This window comes from Culex pipiens, chromosome 2 (assembly GCF_016801865.2).
Source record: "Culex pipiens pallens isolate TS chromosome 2, TS_CPP_V2, whole genome shotgun sequence".
NCBI classification, from domain to species: domain Eukaryota; kingdom Metazoa; phylum Arthropoda; class Insecta; order Diptera; family Culicidae; genus Culex; species Culex pipiens.
In genome coordinates, this window is record NC_068938.1 from 65,115,800 (window position 1) to 65,130,786 (window position 14,987).

At 32.8% G+C, this 14,987-nt stretch overlaps 1 protein-coding gene across 2 annotated transcripts in view; it reads right to left on the minus strand.

Annotated features, from left to right (window-relative positions):
- The window catches only part of LOC120418412 (mesoderm induction early response protein 1), a 30,551-nt gene that overhangs the window by 12,415 nt on the left and 3,149 nt on the right, over positions 1–14,987 (minus strand). The window contains exon 3 of one of the 2 annotated variants that reach the window (XM_039580790.2): positions 12,358–12,486. The exons of the other annotated variant lie outside the window; for it this stretch is intronic. The gene's annotated coding sequence lies outside the window, so the exon portion shown is untranslated. The remainder of the gene's footprint in view (positions 1–12,357; positions 12,487–14,987) is intronic. 2 annotated transcript variants of the gene reach the window in all.

Genomic DNA, 14,987 nt, shown 5'->3' on the forward strand with positions numbered 1-14,987 from the left:
TTTACTTTGAAAACTCGAGAAGAAATCTCGCTCACAGTCCACCCTCTGATGATTCCTGATGATTACGAAATCATAATTACGCTACGTAGAAAGTGAGTCGAGCAGTTGGAGTAGAAAAGGAAATTATTTTAATGAAAAAAGGAAAAAAAAAACATGGAAGTGGACAAACCGCACACAGAAGAAAAAAAACACACCACACCACAAGCAAGAATGCAAGCAAAAGAGCAAAGCAAGTAAATTATAAACCAACTTCATAAAAAGCTTCAAAACAAAGTTGATGCGTTTCTTGATTTTTTATTTTCACACTATCACCAAACACCGACTCCCTGTCCCTTCTCTGCTGTGGCATCGTTAATCCGGATTTCCACCTTTGGAAAGTTTTTTTTTTATTTTGCCAGGTGAGCTTTGTGGTTTTGCTCGATGACGAAGGACCAATAGCTTTTCCACCAGTTTCCACGAAGCTTTGTCGTCGAACACATCATCGGTAATAGGATTACAAGTACTTATTTTGTGGTTAAAATTTCAAATTGTTTGCTAATTGTCCGGGGGCCGAGAATGGGAAATTTATTTCGTTTGAAAAACCGAAAGTTGATGGTTTGTAGTGACATGACACGATCTAGTTTGACAAATTGGAATTAATTTCAATTTGAACATTGGTCTATTCGAGCAATTAATTTGCGAAATGGAGCATAATTGATGGGGAACCTTGAATGTTTGTAAGCCTCTTATGTGACTTAATCTTGATGCACTGAGGAAAAAAAAAGCTTTGAACACCAACTCATCAATTGATGTTGGATATTTTTTTACAAAACATTAGCAAAATAGTGAATTTATTCAGCTTTTAGTTTACCCAATTTTATGATAAAAAATAATTTTGTCCTCATTTTTTACAAATAATCTGTCACTTTTTAGTTTATTTCGATTTTGTTAAATTGATTAAAAATGATCATAAAATTAGGTGGAAAAAACTAGATATTTTGGAGCTAGGTTGTCTTCTAATAGCAAATGGTAAGAGGCAACTCTTGGCTTGGTTTTAGGAAATAAGATTCCAGGAATGTTTATTTTTAAGGGTTTTTCTCTTTTAGATTTTTTTTTGGGCATGCAAATCTAAGCAACTTTGTCGAAGACACCAATTCAGCACTTTACGCTTTCTACGACTGATTTTCTCAATAACATCAGAGCAAGCCCTCAAAAATCAGTTTTTGCAACGGAGCAATCCAGGATGAATTTTTAGAGAAAAGTGATATTCGGAGCATGTCTACACAGAAAAAAAAAGTTGAATTTTGGAATGTTGAAAATTTGGTACGTTGAATATTACCTCATTTTTGAGTAATATTACATAAAAAATGTGTAAAAATGTGAACCTGATGAATATTCATCAAAACTGATGAAAATTCATCATTTTCTGGGGTAAAATTAATCATTTTTTGCCACAAGATCTGTCACCATTTCCTGATGAATATTACCATCATTTTTTTCTGTGTAGAGCTAAAAAACACCACCTCAAGCACCTCAAGTTTTGGAGTAACAAAATTTATTTAAAAAATAATTCAACAAAAAAGGTAGATCTTGTTACCCCTGTGATCAATATGTCAAATGCTGTATCAAGTAGGCGAATAATACCCGTTTCACCCCTAATCCGTCAAATTGTAAAAAAAATGTCACGTCAGTTAATGTTTACATCAGGAACGAGCAGGATAGACTCTTTGTTTACACTTCGGCTTCGGGGCCCTATTGCAATGTTATGCTAGAAATGCCTTTTTTTCAGTCATTGGCCGAACTGTCAATTGTTCGAACATCTGACAAATTTTGTCACCCGCGTCCAAACAGCAACTTTTTTTCTGATTCCGTTTTGTGCGGATGTTCGAACACAAACCCAAGTTCACGCTGAGTTTCAAACTTGGGTTTGAACTCTGGTGACAACAATTGTTTGGTTTGCACGGTTCTCTCAGCTAAAAAGGATTTTTTGTCTCAAAAATTACATACATTTCAATAAAACAACAAATTATCGGCTGTAAAAGCTCATGTTCTGCTTGAACTTTTTGTTTAGGACAAATGTTTAAACACGGTTTCAAACAGTTGTTCGGCGAACCCGACGAACCCTGTTTCAAACAAAATAGTGTTCAAGGTCAAACACGAATGAAGGTTCAAAAGCAAACCAAGTTTGCCAGCGAACTCGTCGTTCGATTTCATTGATTGCTTTTTTTTTTCAAACAAACTTACAGCTCCAACACTCCATACTTAGGTAAAATTTAGGGTAGAGCGTCCAATTTCCCGGGGTTACAAATTTCCCGGGAAACGGGAAATTCTCAACCAATTTCCCGGGAAATCCCGGGAATTCCCGGAAAATTTAAATTTATTGAAAATTGTTTTGATCTTGGTTCTGCTGTTTAGAACAGCGACTGAAAGGCTAAAACAAGTGTGAAGATCAATTAACAGCTTAACTGCATGTAAAAAATCATAAAACTGCAAGAAAATGTTATTTTTTTCTTATTTTGTAAGCTCCAACAGTACACCCAAAGGAAAAATATATCTCAAAATCTGCAACATTGGATTTGCTGCAGAAAATGTCATATTTTATAACATTTTTTGCATCAAGCCCGTAGATCATTTTTGCCCGCGTGTAAAAATTTCAGCGATCTGCAGTTCTCACCAACACATATAATGCTGGCCCGTCCCCGAGCAACACTCCAAAGAGAAGCATATGCTGGTGCTCTTTCACTCACTTTTCATTAAGCATCCATGGCGCGGTGGTAGCGTGTCGGATCAATAACCAAGAAGTTGGTGGTTCAATCCTCGTTCTGCTAAGTGTTTTTTTTTGTAAAGTACAACCAAAAAGCCGTCGGTAATGTCGATAATTGTCGGTAACGGGCAAAAATGTCATACGCATTGAAGGCGATTTCAACTGAAATAGAGTGATAAATAGCTCAATAAGAAGTGAGCAAGCAAGTTACTTTTGAAAGTTTTGCAAAATTAGTTGTTTAAATAGAAAAAATATCAAATTGGATGGAGTTAGGAGCGAGTGCTTAACCTGCGAAACCTACGAGAATTTCCCCTAAAATGAATCCATACTCCACAATCATACAAATTATTTTCTTGCCTCCTTGACCAGTAAAAGAGAGCGTGGTTTGTTACAAAAAGTTGAAAAAAAAAACATGCAGAAATTATGTTTTTCATGACAAATAACTTTTCTAAAAAAAAGTCATAATAGTTTAAGTTCTTGGACAAAATGGCAAAGCAAAAATCAAACTTATCTTTTTTGTTTTACTTCAAACAACTCAATGTTTTCAAATATTTGGAATTGACATCATGTCACAATCAGTCTTACATGTTTTGATATTTAACCTTCTAACACCAGTGCTCCCTTTTTCTTTTACAACATATTGTAATTTCTTGTATACCAGGTATTAAATGAATTGAAATAATTCTTCTTGCACAAAATTATTTTAAAAATGTTAAGATGCCAATTTGATTTTGAACTCATTAGTATATTTTTTATGAACTAACTCCAAAATATTCTTAAGCTTACTTAATTTTCCCGTAGCTTCAAAAATTAATATTATCAGATATCAAAGTGTCTGATAATCTCATTAATTGTATGTGAGCATTAATTGAAAATTTAATTGAACAAAAGATGATTTATTTATTTTTCTCTGAGCATCTAAATAAATGGTTCCAAAAAGTATAGAAAATGTGGACTTTTGCTTAAATTTCGGGAATTCCCGGGAAATTTACAAATTTCCCAGGAAAAGGGAAATATATTTTTTCGGGAATTCCCGGGAATTTTTTTTCCGGGACGAGAAATTGGACGCTCTAATTTAGGGCTAAAATCAATGGTCTAAAAAGTTTGTTATAGAAAAATCGTAAAACTATGAAGCAATTCTCTGAGATTTCGGTCATTCCATTTTTTTTTTTTTTGTATTTTTTAATCCGACTGAAACTTTTTTTGGTGCCTTCAATATTATGCCCTTTTGAAACGTTAGTCTTGATTTAAATATTTTGAAATTATTGTTTTCGAAAGATCGGAAAATTTCACGAATGTTTCATATTTTAACATTAAAAATCGGACAATTACTTGATGAGATATCGAAATTAGAATATGGTGGGTTGTTTGGGTAAGAGTTAGAAAAACATCAATTTACGTGTTTTTTTAATATTTGCATGGCAATATATCAGCAACTAAGGGTCGTATCAACAAAGATCAAAAAAGCAAAATATAGAGAATTATCTTAGCTTTTCAAAAATATTTTTTTAGGATGGGCTGCGACTATTTCCGGAAAAGTTACCTTAACATTTCACTAGAGTACTATTTCAATGCAAAATTGATTTTACATCGAAAAATGAAGTTGAAAATTTTTTGCGACCAGTATTTCGAGTTTTTAAAAAATTGGTATTGATTCAACAATTCATAACTCGATCAAAGATTTTTTGCCCATTCTGGAAATTTCTGAAAAGATGACATTTGGTGTCCCCTAAAACATTTGAGGCCCAGAAAGCATCGAAAAAAACTTTGTTTTGGTTCATTTAGATCATTTTTAAAATGTTCCATATAACGACGAGCCGTTTTAGTATTGATGCTATAAACCTAGTGTCGAAAAATTTCAACGCTTTACAAAATAAATGCCTTATGCAGTGAAACAATTGTCAAAGTTTCATCGGATTTTGGTGTACCGAAAAATTAAGAAATGCAATACAAAAATATGTTTTTTATTGTTCATTGAAAATAGCTTGGAACCATCCATAAACTACGTGGACACTTTAGGGGGAGGACGGGTTCAGTGATTGTCCACGCTCCTCACAAAAAAGATTTGTTTTGTATGGAAATTGAAAGACAAAATCAATATAAAATGTGAGGATCGATATATTTGTATGACGTGTAATTCAAATCGCAAAAAAAAACTCATAAGGTATTCACTTTTTATATCATAATTAGAGCGTCTAATTTCCCGTACCGGGGGAAAAATACTGGGAATTTCCGGGATTTCCCGTAAAAAAATATTTTCCGGGAATTCCCGCATTTCAAGCGGAAGTATAAATTTTCTTAACTTTTTGGAAGCAATTTTTTTGAAATGTTCTGAGCATTGTAAACAAAAATTGAAGTGGGTATTTCAGTAAAAAAGAAATTTAAAATAACGATTACATTCACCGTATGGTTAGTTTACAAAAGCTCAAAAACCCACAAATTAATAACTTTATTAATATCTACGGGACGTAAATTGCAAATATTGGCTATGATTTAAACATAATTACTTCTGCTTATAGGGGAGCATATCGCATTATGTTGATGATTTTAATTGAATTTTCATTTATTTATTGTGATGAAAAAAGCGTTTTAAGAATTTTCAATGCTTCTTTTTTGCTCAACAAACCAAACGAAACAACAAAATTGGGCACAATTCACTGGCAAAAAAGTAATTAAATCCGCTCCATTGGATCACTGTTGCCCAATTACCGCAAAGCTCACCACTTTACCCTTCGTTTAATTAACGTTTACAATGGGCACACCGATTACCGGAATTCGTTCACAAGTGAATTGTAATTGGCTTAAAACACCCACCCACCAAGAGAAACGAACAGTTGGTCAGAATAAATCCAAATGAGATTTTTTATATATTTTTTTTAACGAATCAAACCATTCACAAAACCGCGCGACCAAATAAAACTGAACTGCAACTGCAAATGATAAATAAAAGTAGCGAGCCAAACTCAACCACACAACAACTAAAAACAATAAAAATGGGGACTCAGTAAAACAAAACAGTTAAAAAAAACGATTCAACCGAATAATCCTAGGACCTAAGAAGCTTACATTTTCAAAGCGAAAAGGAAACAACCCACTCAACCCACTGAATAAAAAAAAGAAAAAAAAAGATTTCTTCTTTTTATACACACTTGAATAAATCTCAACTAGCGAGAGGCAGAAAAAAAACAAGGAGAAAATATACTACATCTAAATCCGCCCTATCGATTGATTGACACTATTTCATATTTATACTTGACAACGGAGCGATTTGAGGAAAAGCTGTGCTTTGTAAATAGAAGGTTACCTCCTTTTAAGTCCTAGAGTTGTTATTGTTTAACCAAAATAATCCTGCGGAGCCTAATCTGCATTTTTTGCTCCTCTCTTTTTTGCTCGGAAGATCCGCCGAAAAAGAGAGAGAACCGCTCTCTCGAAGAAGAAGATCGACACAAAAGAGAAAGTGAAAAAAGCGAATTCAGAATCAAACTTTTGCCACTATTTACCAACCTTTTTCTACGCGTTAATGGCCTTTTACTATACCTCTCCCGTTCACGTTATCAATTTGAAAAAAAAAGAGTTTTAGATGAGATCACCTTCAGAGTTTATCGCAATAAAGTTGTTATTCTAAATCATAAAGAGAGAAAAAAAACACTAAAGTCTATTCTTCTATTACATTTGAGCAAATTTTAATCAAAACAACAAGTCATCGGTTTGAAACCACGTTTTATGAGAGTTTTCAACTACTTTAAAGCACCTCGAGAATAATTTTCACTTTATACGGCAAGTTAAACAAGAAAAAGCAAGCAAGCAAGGGAAAAAACACTTAAACGAAAACGAAAAAAAAACTAAAATCTATCTATTCTAAACGAGCAACCATACTAGAGTTACTATAGATTGGAATTTTTACTTTAAAAAAGCATAAGAATGCACAAAGTGTTGACGAGGAATTTAATCAGAAAAAATCAATTGACGACATAGTCGTTAAAACTAACTTATCAAAAAAAAGTTGAGTTTATGTTTTCGTAGTTGAGGTTATAATTTACTTCTTGAATTAAGGGCATAATAAAGATAAAATATAAATTCTCTAAAGTGCATAATTTTGGATCACCATTCACCAATATTTACGGTAATTTGATGTTTCCAATATTTCCAAAAGAAACCTTGGCGATGATGACAAATCCCATTGCAATTTAAAATTCTGTTGTTTCTACTTTTAAGATAAACATTGGATTCTTTGGATATTATTTTGTTTTTAACTGTTATTGAATTTTTCAGTTTAATTAGCTAAGTAGCTAAATTTAATATTGTTTACTAACCACTTTTGTTTACAGTATGTTAATGCAAAGTTTAGAGATTTGAACATTGTTTATGACAAGCGATACATTTTTCTAATGGGAAAGTCTCTAACAAAATCAATTTTAGTTTAGTATTGAACAAAAAAAATATATTAAATTGCATTTTCAATAATAATTTTTCACTGATTTGTTTTTCTATACTGAAATTAAATATATAAATTAATCAAATTAAAATCAACAGTTAAATTTCTGAGTAATTCTCCCGAAGCACGCATTTCTTTTTCGAAATTTTGTATTTTTTTTAAACTGGATGAAATTTAGTCCGTTTATTACATATGTCAAAAAAAGTATTTTTTTTATCACAAGTTTTTTTTTATACAAGTCTTCATACAATTTTAAGGACAAAATTGTTCGAAAATCTGTATCTTTTTTGAGCGATTTGGTGTCTTCGTCAAAGTTGTTGGTAATGGAAGTTGGGAATTTTCTGAAAAAATAGGTACACGGAAAAATAATTTGTCCGAAAAATCATTTTCTTTTTAAAAAAACATCAAAATTTCAATGGAAATAGAAGTCTAATCAACTGAGAACAATCCGGAATGCCAAAAAAGGCATTATTTTACATGATTGGGCTCGTTTAAAAATATGTTGAACTTTTATGAAATTACAATGTACAACTTTTTTTTCTCGCTTTAATAAAATTTTCGTCAATACTTAGAAATCTTGGAAATTAAACAACTGTACAGGCGACCAACTCTCTACGAAATCGGCCGATTTGGACCATTTTTATTTTTTGTATTTTTTTTAATTTGACTTAAACTTTGTGGGGGCCTTCCATGTAACCAAATAAGCTATTTTGCGTCATTGGTTCACCCATACAAGTCTCCATACAGTTTTGGCTGCTGTCCATACAAAAATGGTATGTAAATATTCAAACAGCTGTAAATTTTGAGTGAATTTTCTGATCAATTTGGTGTCTTCGGCAAAGTTGTAGGTATTGTTGAGGACTTTTGAGAAAAAAATAGGTAAACGGAAAAAAATGCAGATTTTTTAATCAACTTATTTGCACTAAAACTCAATTTCCCAAAATACGTATTTTTTGATTTTTGAGATTTTTTGATATGTTTTAGGGGACTAAAATCCGCAACTTTTGAGCCATAGAGAAACATGGTCAAAAAATCTGCCGCCGAGTTATGAATTTTTGAAAAAAATAGTGATTTTTGGAAAAATCAAAGTTTCATGCAAAAACAAATTTGTCATTATTTTTTAATGTCAAATTGAATTTGCAATCGAAAAGTACTTTACAGATTTTTTGATAAAGGGCTCCGTTTTCAAGTCGATAGCCACCGAAAGTTTGATTTTAGCGAAATATTTGCAGTTTTTCAATTTTTAAAAATAGTGACCATAAGTGACCATTTCTAAAACTTTTTTTTGAGAGGTTCAGAAAATTTGCTATAAAATTGTCTAAGAAACATTGAAGATTTGGACCTCGAGTTGCTGAGATAGAGCCGCTTTAAAATTGAAGTTTTCTTAATCTCACCAAAATAACCCACCATTTTCTAATGACGATATCTCAGCAACTAATGGTCCGATTTTCAATGTTAATACATGAAACATTTGTGAAATTTTCCGATCTTTTAAAGATTTTAATTTTTTTTAAATCAAGACTAACATTTTAAAAGGGCCAAACATTGAATATTACGCCCATTTAAAATGCAAGTCTTGATTTAAAAAAAATCAAAATATTTTTTTCGAAAAGATCGGAAAATTTTACGAATGTTTCATGTATTAACATTGAAAATCGGACCATTAGTTGCTGAGATATCGTCATTAGAAAATGGTGGGTTGTTTTGGTGAGATTTAGAAAACTTCAATTTTCGTGTTTCTTTTTCTTAAAGCGGCTCTATCTCAGCAACCCGAGGTCCAATCTTCAATGTCTCTTAGACAATTTTATAGCAAATTTTCTGAACCTTTCAAAAAAAAATTTTTAGCGATGGTCACTCATGGTCACTATTTTTAAAAATCGAAAAACTGCAAATATTTTGCTAAAATCAAACTTTCGGTGGCTATATCTTGAAAACGGAGCCCTTTATCAAAAAATCTGTAAAGTACTTTTCGATTGGAAATTCAATTTTACATTTAAAAATTACGTCAAATTTGTTTTTGCATGAAACTTCGATTTTTTCAAAAATCACTATTTTTCAAAAATTCATAACTGTTCTATCCGAAAACAATAAAAAAAACATCAAAGAATTATGAGATCACAAGGCTAAAACAGCTGTCCCAATTCGCCCCAGATGACGGTTTTAATTTTCGATTTTTTTTATATGGCATTTTTAGCGCTAATGTGCGAAATCTGTTACCGGAGAAAAAGATTTAAAAAAAAGTGTTTTTCAGAGAAAAAAAAGATTTTTCGAAAAATATTGATTGTTAAAAATAAGTGTTTCAGCCCTTTCACAAAGTTACTCATGATTCTATAATTTCAAAATTATTTTTGATGAAAAGAAAATGTTACATTTTCTTAACAAAAGTTGGAAATTTTCACATTGAAAATCGAACCACTAGTTTCAGAAATACCCCGTTTTAAAATATGACGACTTACGAAGAAAAAAAAATATATTTTTCATGTTAAATCCTTACCAATAATTGGTCTTGAGTGGTAAACTTTTAAAATATTTTTATGAGATCAAAAAAATCAGTTTCGAAAAAACAGTTGAATATTCTCTATATTTTCTACTTCGTTTCCCATGTTTTACAGTAATCACCATTTTGTATTTCAAATTTTGCATCATTCGGTTGTCCATATATTTTTTCATACAAATTCGCCAGATGTTCTGTGCATACAAAAATAGTATGTTATAATTCAAAAATCTTTATCTTTTGAAGGAATTTATTAATCAACTTTATGTCTTCGGCAAAATTCTAAAAAAAATAGCAAGTTTCCGCCGAAAAAAATAACACACGGAAAAATGCTGACTTCATTAAAAAATGGTATCATAAAATACTCTAAATTTTTAAAGTTAATTTTCATTTTTTTTAAGAATATTGTAGAACAGGAAAAAATCTTTGCTTCGGCCAAAATTAAAATAAAAATATGATTTTTCAAAAAAATAGGACTACATTTTTCATATCAAATAAAATTCACAATTATGAAATACTATAGTGAAATTTGGATGAAGTGAACCATTTTCAAGTGATAGCTTTTTTGAAGTAACGATACTTTGAGGTTTTGCACTTTTTGAAAAAATAGTGCCCATTTTTTACAAAAATTACAAAAAATATTATCGAAGAAATGAGAAAATTCCAAACAAATTCAATTTTCAAATTCGTTGATCGTTATTTGGTAGCTGATATATTACCACGCAAAGATTAAAAACTGGAAAAAAGTTCTCAGTGTTGCCCAATTAGCCCTCATTTGTTGTCCACTGATCTCGAGAACTAATAGTCCGTGAAATTGTGAAATTTGTTGCACTTTGCAATACAAATTAATTCGATATTTTTTATCAAGAATTACTTTTTAAAGGGGTACAACTACTTGTTTTAGAGACGTTGCCAATTTTTAAAAACAAATATATTTTTTCGATAACTTTGAAAAAATTTCGTTTTCTTTAACTACGTTTTAGATGCGTTATCGGATTGACCGGGACCGTGGTGTAGGGGTAAGCGTGATTGCCTCTCACCCAGTCGGCCAGGGTTCGATCCCAGACGGTCCCGGTGGCATTTTTCGAGACGAGATTTGTCTGATCACGCCTTCCGTCGGAAGGAAAGTAAATGTTGGTCCCGGACTAACCTAAAAAAGGTTAGGTCGTTAGCTCAGTCCAGGTGTAGGAGTCGTCTCCCTGGGTCCTGCCTCGGTGGAGTCGCTGGTAGGCAGTTGGACTAACAATCCAAAGGTCGTCAGTTCGAATCCCGGGGTGGATGGAAGCTAAGGTGTAAAAAGAGGTTTGCAATTGCCTCAACAATCAAGCCTTCGAACACCTAGTTTCGAGTAGGAATCTCGCAATCGAGAACGCCAAGGCAATGCTGTAGAGCGAATAATTTGATTTTGATCGGATTGTAAATCAATAAGTATTTTACAAATTTGGTAAATTTAATAAATTGGAAGAATTTTTGCGGAAATTCACCCAAGACTGAAAATATTTTTTGCAATTCCGTCATGAAACAACTTACTTTTCCTGGCATGCTCTATCAAAAATAACAGAATGGAAAATTGATACCTTTCAATAACTGAAACGAGTGCTGAAAAGTTGAACTTTTCAGCATTAGTATCAATTCGATTTTTCAGCATTCGTCGCAAAATGTACGACAGTACTGAAAAAATCTTCTTTTTGCATAAACTTCTATTTACGAATAGTTAAAAAAAATCCTATAAAATTGTCTATGAAAACAGCCAACATAAAAACAAATTAACATTCTTGATTTTTTTTAATCTTTCAAATAAAAGTTATTTCAAAGTTAAAAATTAAAGACTCACACTTGAAAAGGGCTTAAGATGTAGAATTAACTAGTAGAAAATTTAAGGCAACTCAAAAAACAAGAAAGGTTCGATTTTTGGGAGAATTTCTCTTAAAATAAATTATTTACCTAAGTATAATTTGATCAAAAATTAGCTCGTCGTAACCAAACAATGTATACAAACAACTTTAAAAGTAATAAAACGCTTCCTTTCCAACCATTTTAACAACCATGTCTGATTAGAAAAGGGACCAGTCTTTTTAAGTTTTTCGCCATTGCCAAACCTACATAGCGGAAAAGCAATGGCGCACCTAGCTTAGCAGGAAGGTACCATTTTTTGTCGTCAGCTGAAGTCGGGATCATAGCTTTATAAAAAAGGATAGGTTTAAAGAAAACTCCCCCAATCTTCACGTTCTGCTCTGTACCCAAGGACCCACACAAGGATAAAACAGGAACAAGCGATGTTTTGTAGAATTTGTAAATAGCTTTACGCGGGAAATTTATAGAGTTAAAGCACTCGCGACGGGAACCCTCTGGCAGGGCAGGAGTCCGAGTTTGAATAAGTGGGCAGAGATTTTAGGTTTTTGGCTAAGTTTAAGAAAGTTACAAAAAAAATTGAAGAAGCAAACGAGTGACGCAAAATAGTACACCAAAGTTGCACGAATTGAAAGTTGAAAACACGAGAATTGACAGCACAAGGTACATTTTTTCTAAGATAAAGTTAGAAATAAGATAATGATAAAATAAAAAAGTAAAAAAAAAACTGCAAGTAGGGAAACAAAACCAAGAAGAACAGAAATCGCTTAACGATGTTGTGTAGTAGCCGTGCATAATAATCAATCGACCGAAACAACAAACTGAAAGACTCACCTTACTATATATATGAATAAATAATACTATTGCGAGAAAGCAACTCGGTGACACGCTGGTGGGTGGAAACAACTCCTTTCACAATGGCACTACTGCCATAACTTCTCTCTGTGTGTGTATGTGCGCGCGCTGAAAAATACAAAAAAAAACACAAGAAAACGAGAACAAGATAGAAATCAATATTCAAAACCAAATTGAAAAACAAGAAGAAGAAAAAAGGTAACGAACCACTTTGCATCAACAAAGGTGTGCATTATAAATATGCAAAAGAATATAAAAATAAAGAACAACTAACAAATAAAAAGAGGGCAAAGTCTTTGCTACAATCTATCTCTCTCCCACTTTCTATATTATGTCTTTTTGCTTGGTCTGTCCTATTTACACTGGAAACATCGCTGCATTACACCGCCATGCACAGGACATGTTTTTTTCCAGTACTATTTTTACAGTCTCAAGCAAAAGTGCACCAGCAGCAGTGCAGAGACGAAAAAGTTAAGAAGAAAAAAAAGAATAAAGCAAATAGTGTAAATACGGTTGCGGTGGAAAATAAAGCAAAACTTCCTTTTCAATCATGTAAAAGACCGTTTTTTAATTTAAATAATTTGAAAGAAACGTCTTTTAAGGTTAGTTGGCCAGAAACCATAAATACTGCATTATGCACAGCAAAAAAAAAGTAGTTATCCAGCTGCATGTATGTAATTTTGCATTATTTTATGAAATTCTATGTAATATTACACCCTGAAGTATTTAGCCCATCAGTATGGGAAACCTACTTGTCCGAAATAGCCGAGCGGGTCGAGGCGCCAGTCCTTACTGTTGGCGCTGGATTTGAATCCCGTCGGTTGCAATTTTTTTTTTTTTTTTTTGTGTTTGGGTAATTCTTACCAACTCACACGGAATCAGTAAAAGTTGCCCCGACCCCTCTTCGATTTGCGTGAAACTTTGTCCTAGGTGGTAACTTTTGCCTCTGATCACGAATCCGAGGTCCGCTTTTTGATATCTCGTGACGAAGGGACGGTACGACCCCTTTCATTTTTGAACATGCGAAAAAAAGGTGTTTTTCAATCATTTGCAGCCTGAAATGGTGATGGGATAGAAATTTGGTGTCCGATTAGACGCCCGATTTGATGGCGTACTCAGAATTCCGGAAAAACCGTATTTTTCATCGAAAAATCAATAAATTTAAACACTCTGTAACATGTAATTTTACGGGAAATTTAATGTACTTTTCGAATCTACAATGACCCAGAAGGTTCATTTTTTCATTTAGAAAACTTTTTTTCAAAAGAGAAACACAAAATGTAACTTTTTCAAAACTTTTTTTCGTAAAATCGCGATAACTCGTGATGTTTATAAGCAAACCCCTTATGTCTATATATTAAAATTTTTGTAATTGTCTACAACTTTGTAGAACATTGTTACACTCTAAAAAATAACCCTGAAAAGTTAGAAAAGAAAAACTCGAAATTTTAATATGAAAAATTTTGTTCTCAATGAAAAATGACCCTTCTAGGTCACTGTAGATTCGAAAAGTACATTGAATTTCCCATAAAATGACAGGTTCCAAAATTTTTTACAGTCGAGTAACGGAAAATGGGAGAATTTTTAAAACTTTTTTAGTGTTTTTTTTTTTCGATGAAAAATACGTTTTTTTCGGAATTCTGAGTACGCCATCAAATAGGGCGTCTAATTTTACATAAAAAGTCCCTTTGACACCAAATTTCTATCTCATCACCGTTTCAGGCTGCAAATTATTGAAAAACACCTCTTTTTTCGCATGTTCAAAAATGTAAGGGGTCGTACCGCCCCTCCGTCACGAGATATCAAAAAACAGACCTCGGATGCGTGATCAGGGACAAAAGGGACCCCTTAGGACAAAGTTTCACTCACATTGAAGAGGGGTCGGGGCAACTGCTGTGTGAGTTGGCGGAGAATTACCCGTTTACAAAAAAAATAATGTAATGCAGTGTGCATGCTTTTGCATGCGATTTTACCATCGGATTGTTTGCTGCGTGCTTTGCTAAATTTGAAGTATTTTCGAATAGAAAATTTCGATAATCTTTGCCATTTTTTCAACTAACGTTTTAAACAAAATTTAGTTCGGGTTCATGTAGCCTAGTGGTTACGGAAGTTACCAACTAGGCTACAAGTTTCTACAATTTAGCAAATCAACTTTCTTTTGTTTTTATTTTTTTATTTTATTTTTTTTTTATTTGGAAGAAACTTTGTCCATGCATTTCCTATGCCAAACGAAGCCATTTTGCATCATTAGTTTTTCTATACAAGTCTCCATGCAATTTTGGCGATCAGTGGTGCGGTGCCTGTGTGGACGCTCAGTCCTGTTTTTTCGTGTTATTTTCCGTCTCTTTTGTGTCGCTGTTCGAGTGCATGGGGTGATTGGTCATTATAATTAAATAATGGCATCAGTAGTGCGGTGCCTGTGTGGACGCGCAGTCCTGTTTTTTTCGTGTTATTTTCCATCTCTTTTGTGTCGCTATTTGTGTGCATGGGGTGATTGGATTTCTTCTGATTCGTGTTGTTTTCATCTCTTTTGTGTCGCTGTTTGTGTGCATGGGGTGATTGGTCTTCTTCTTTTTCTTTATTTTTAGTTCGCGCGTTCGTTGGCCAAT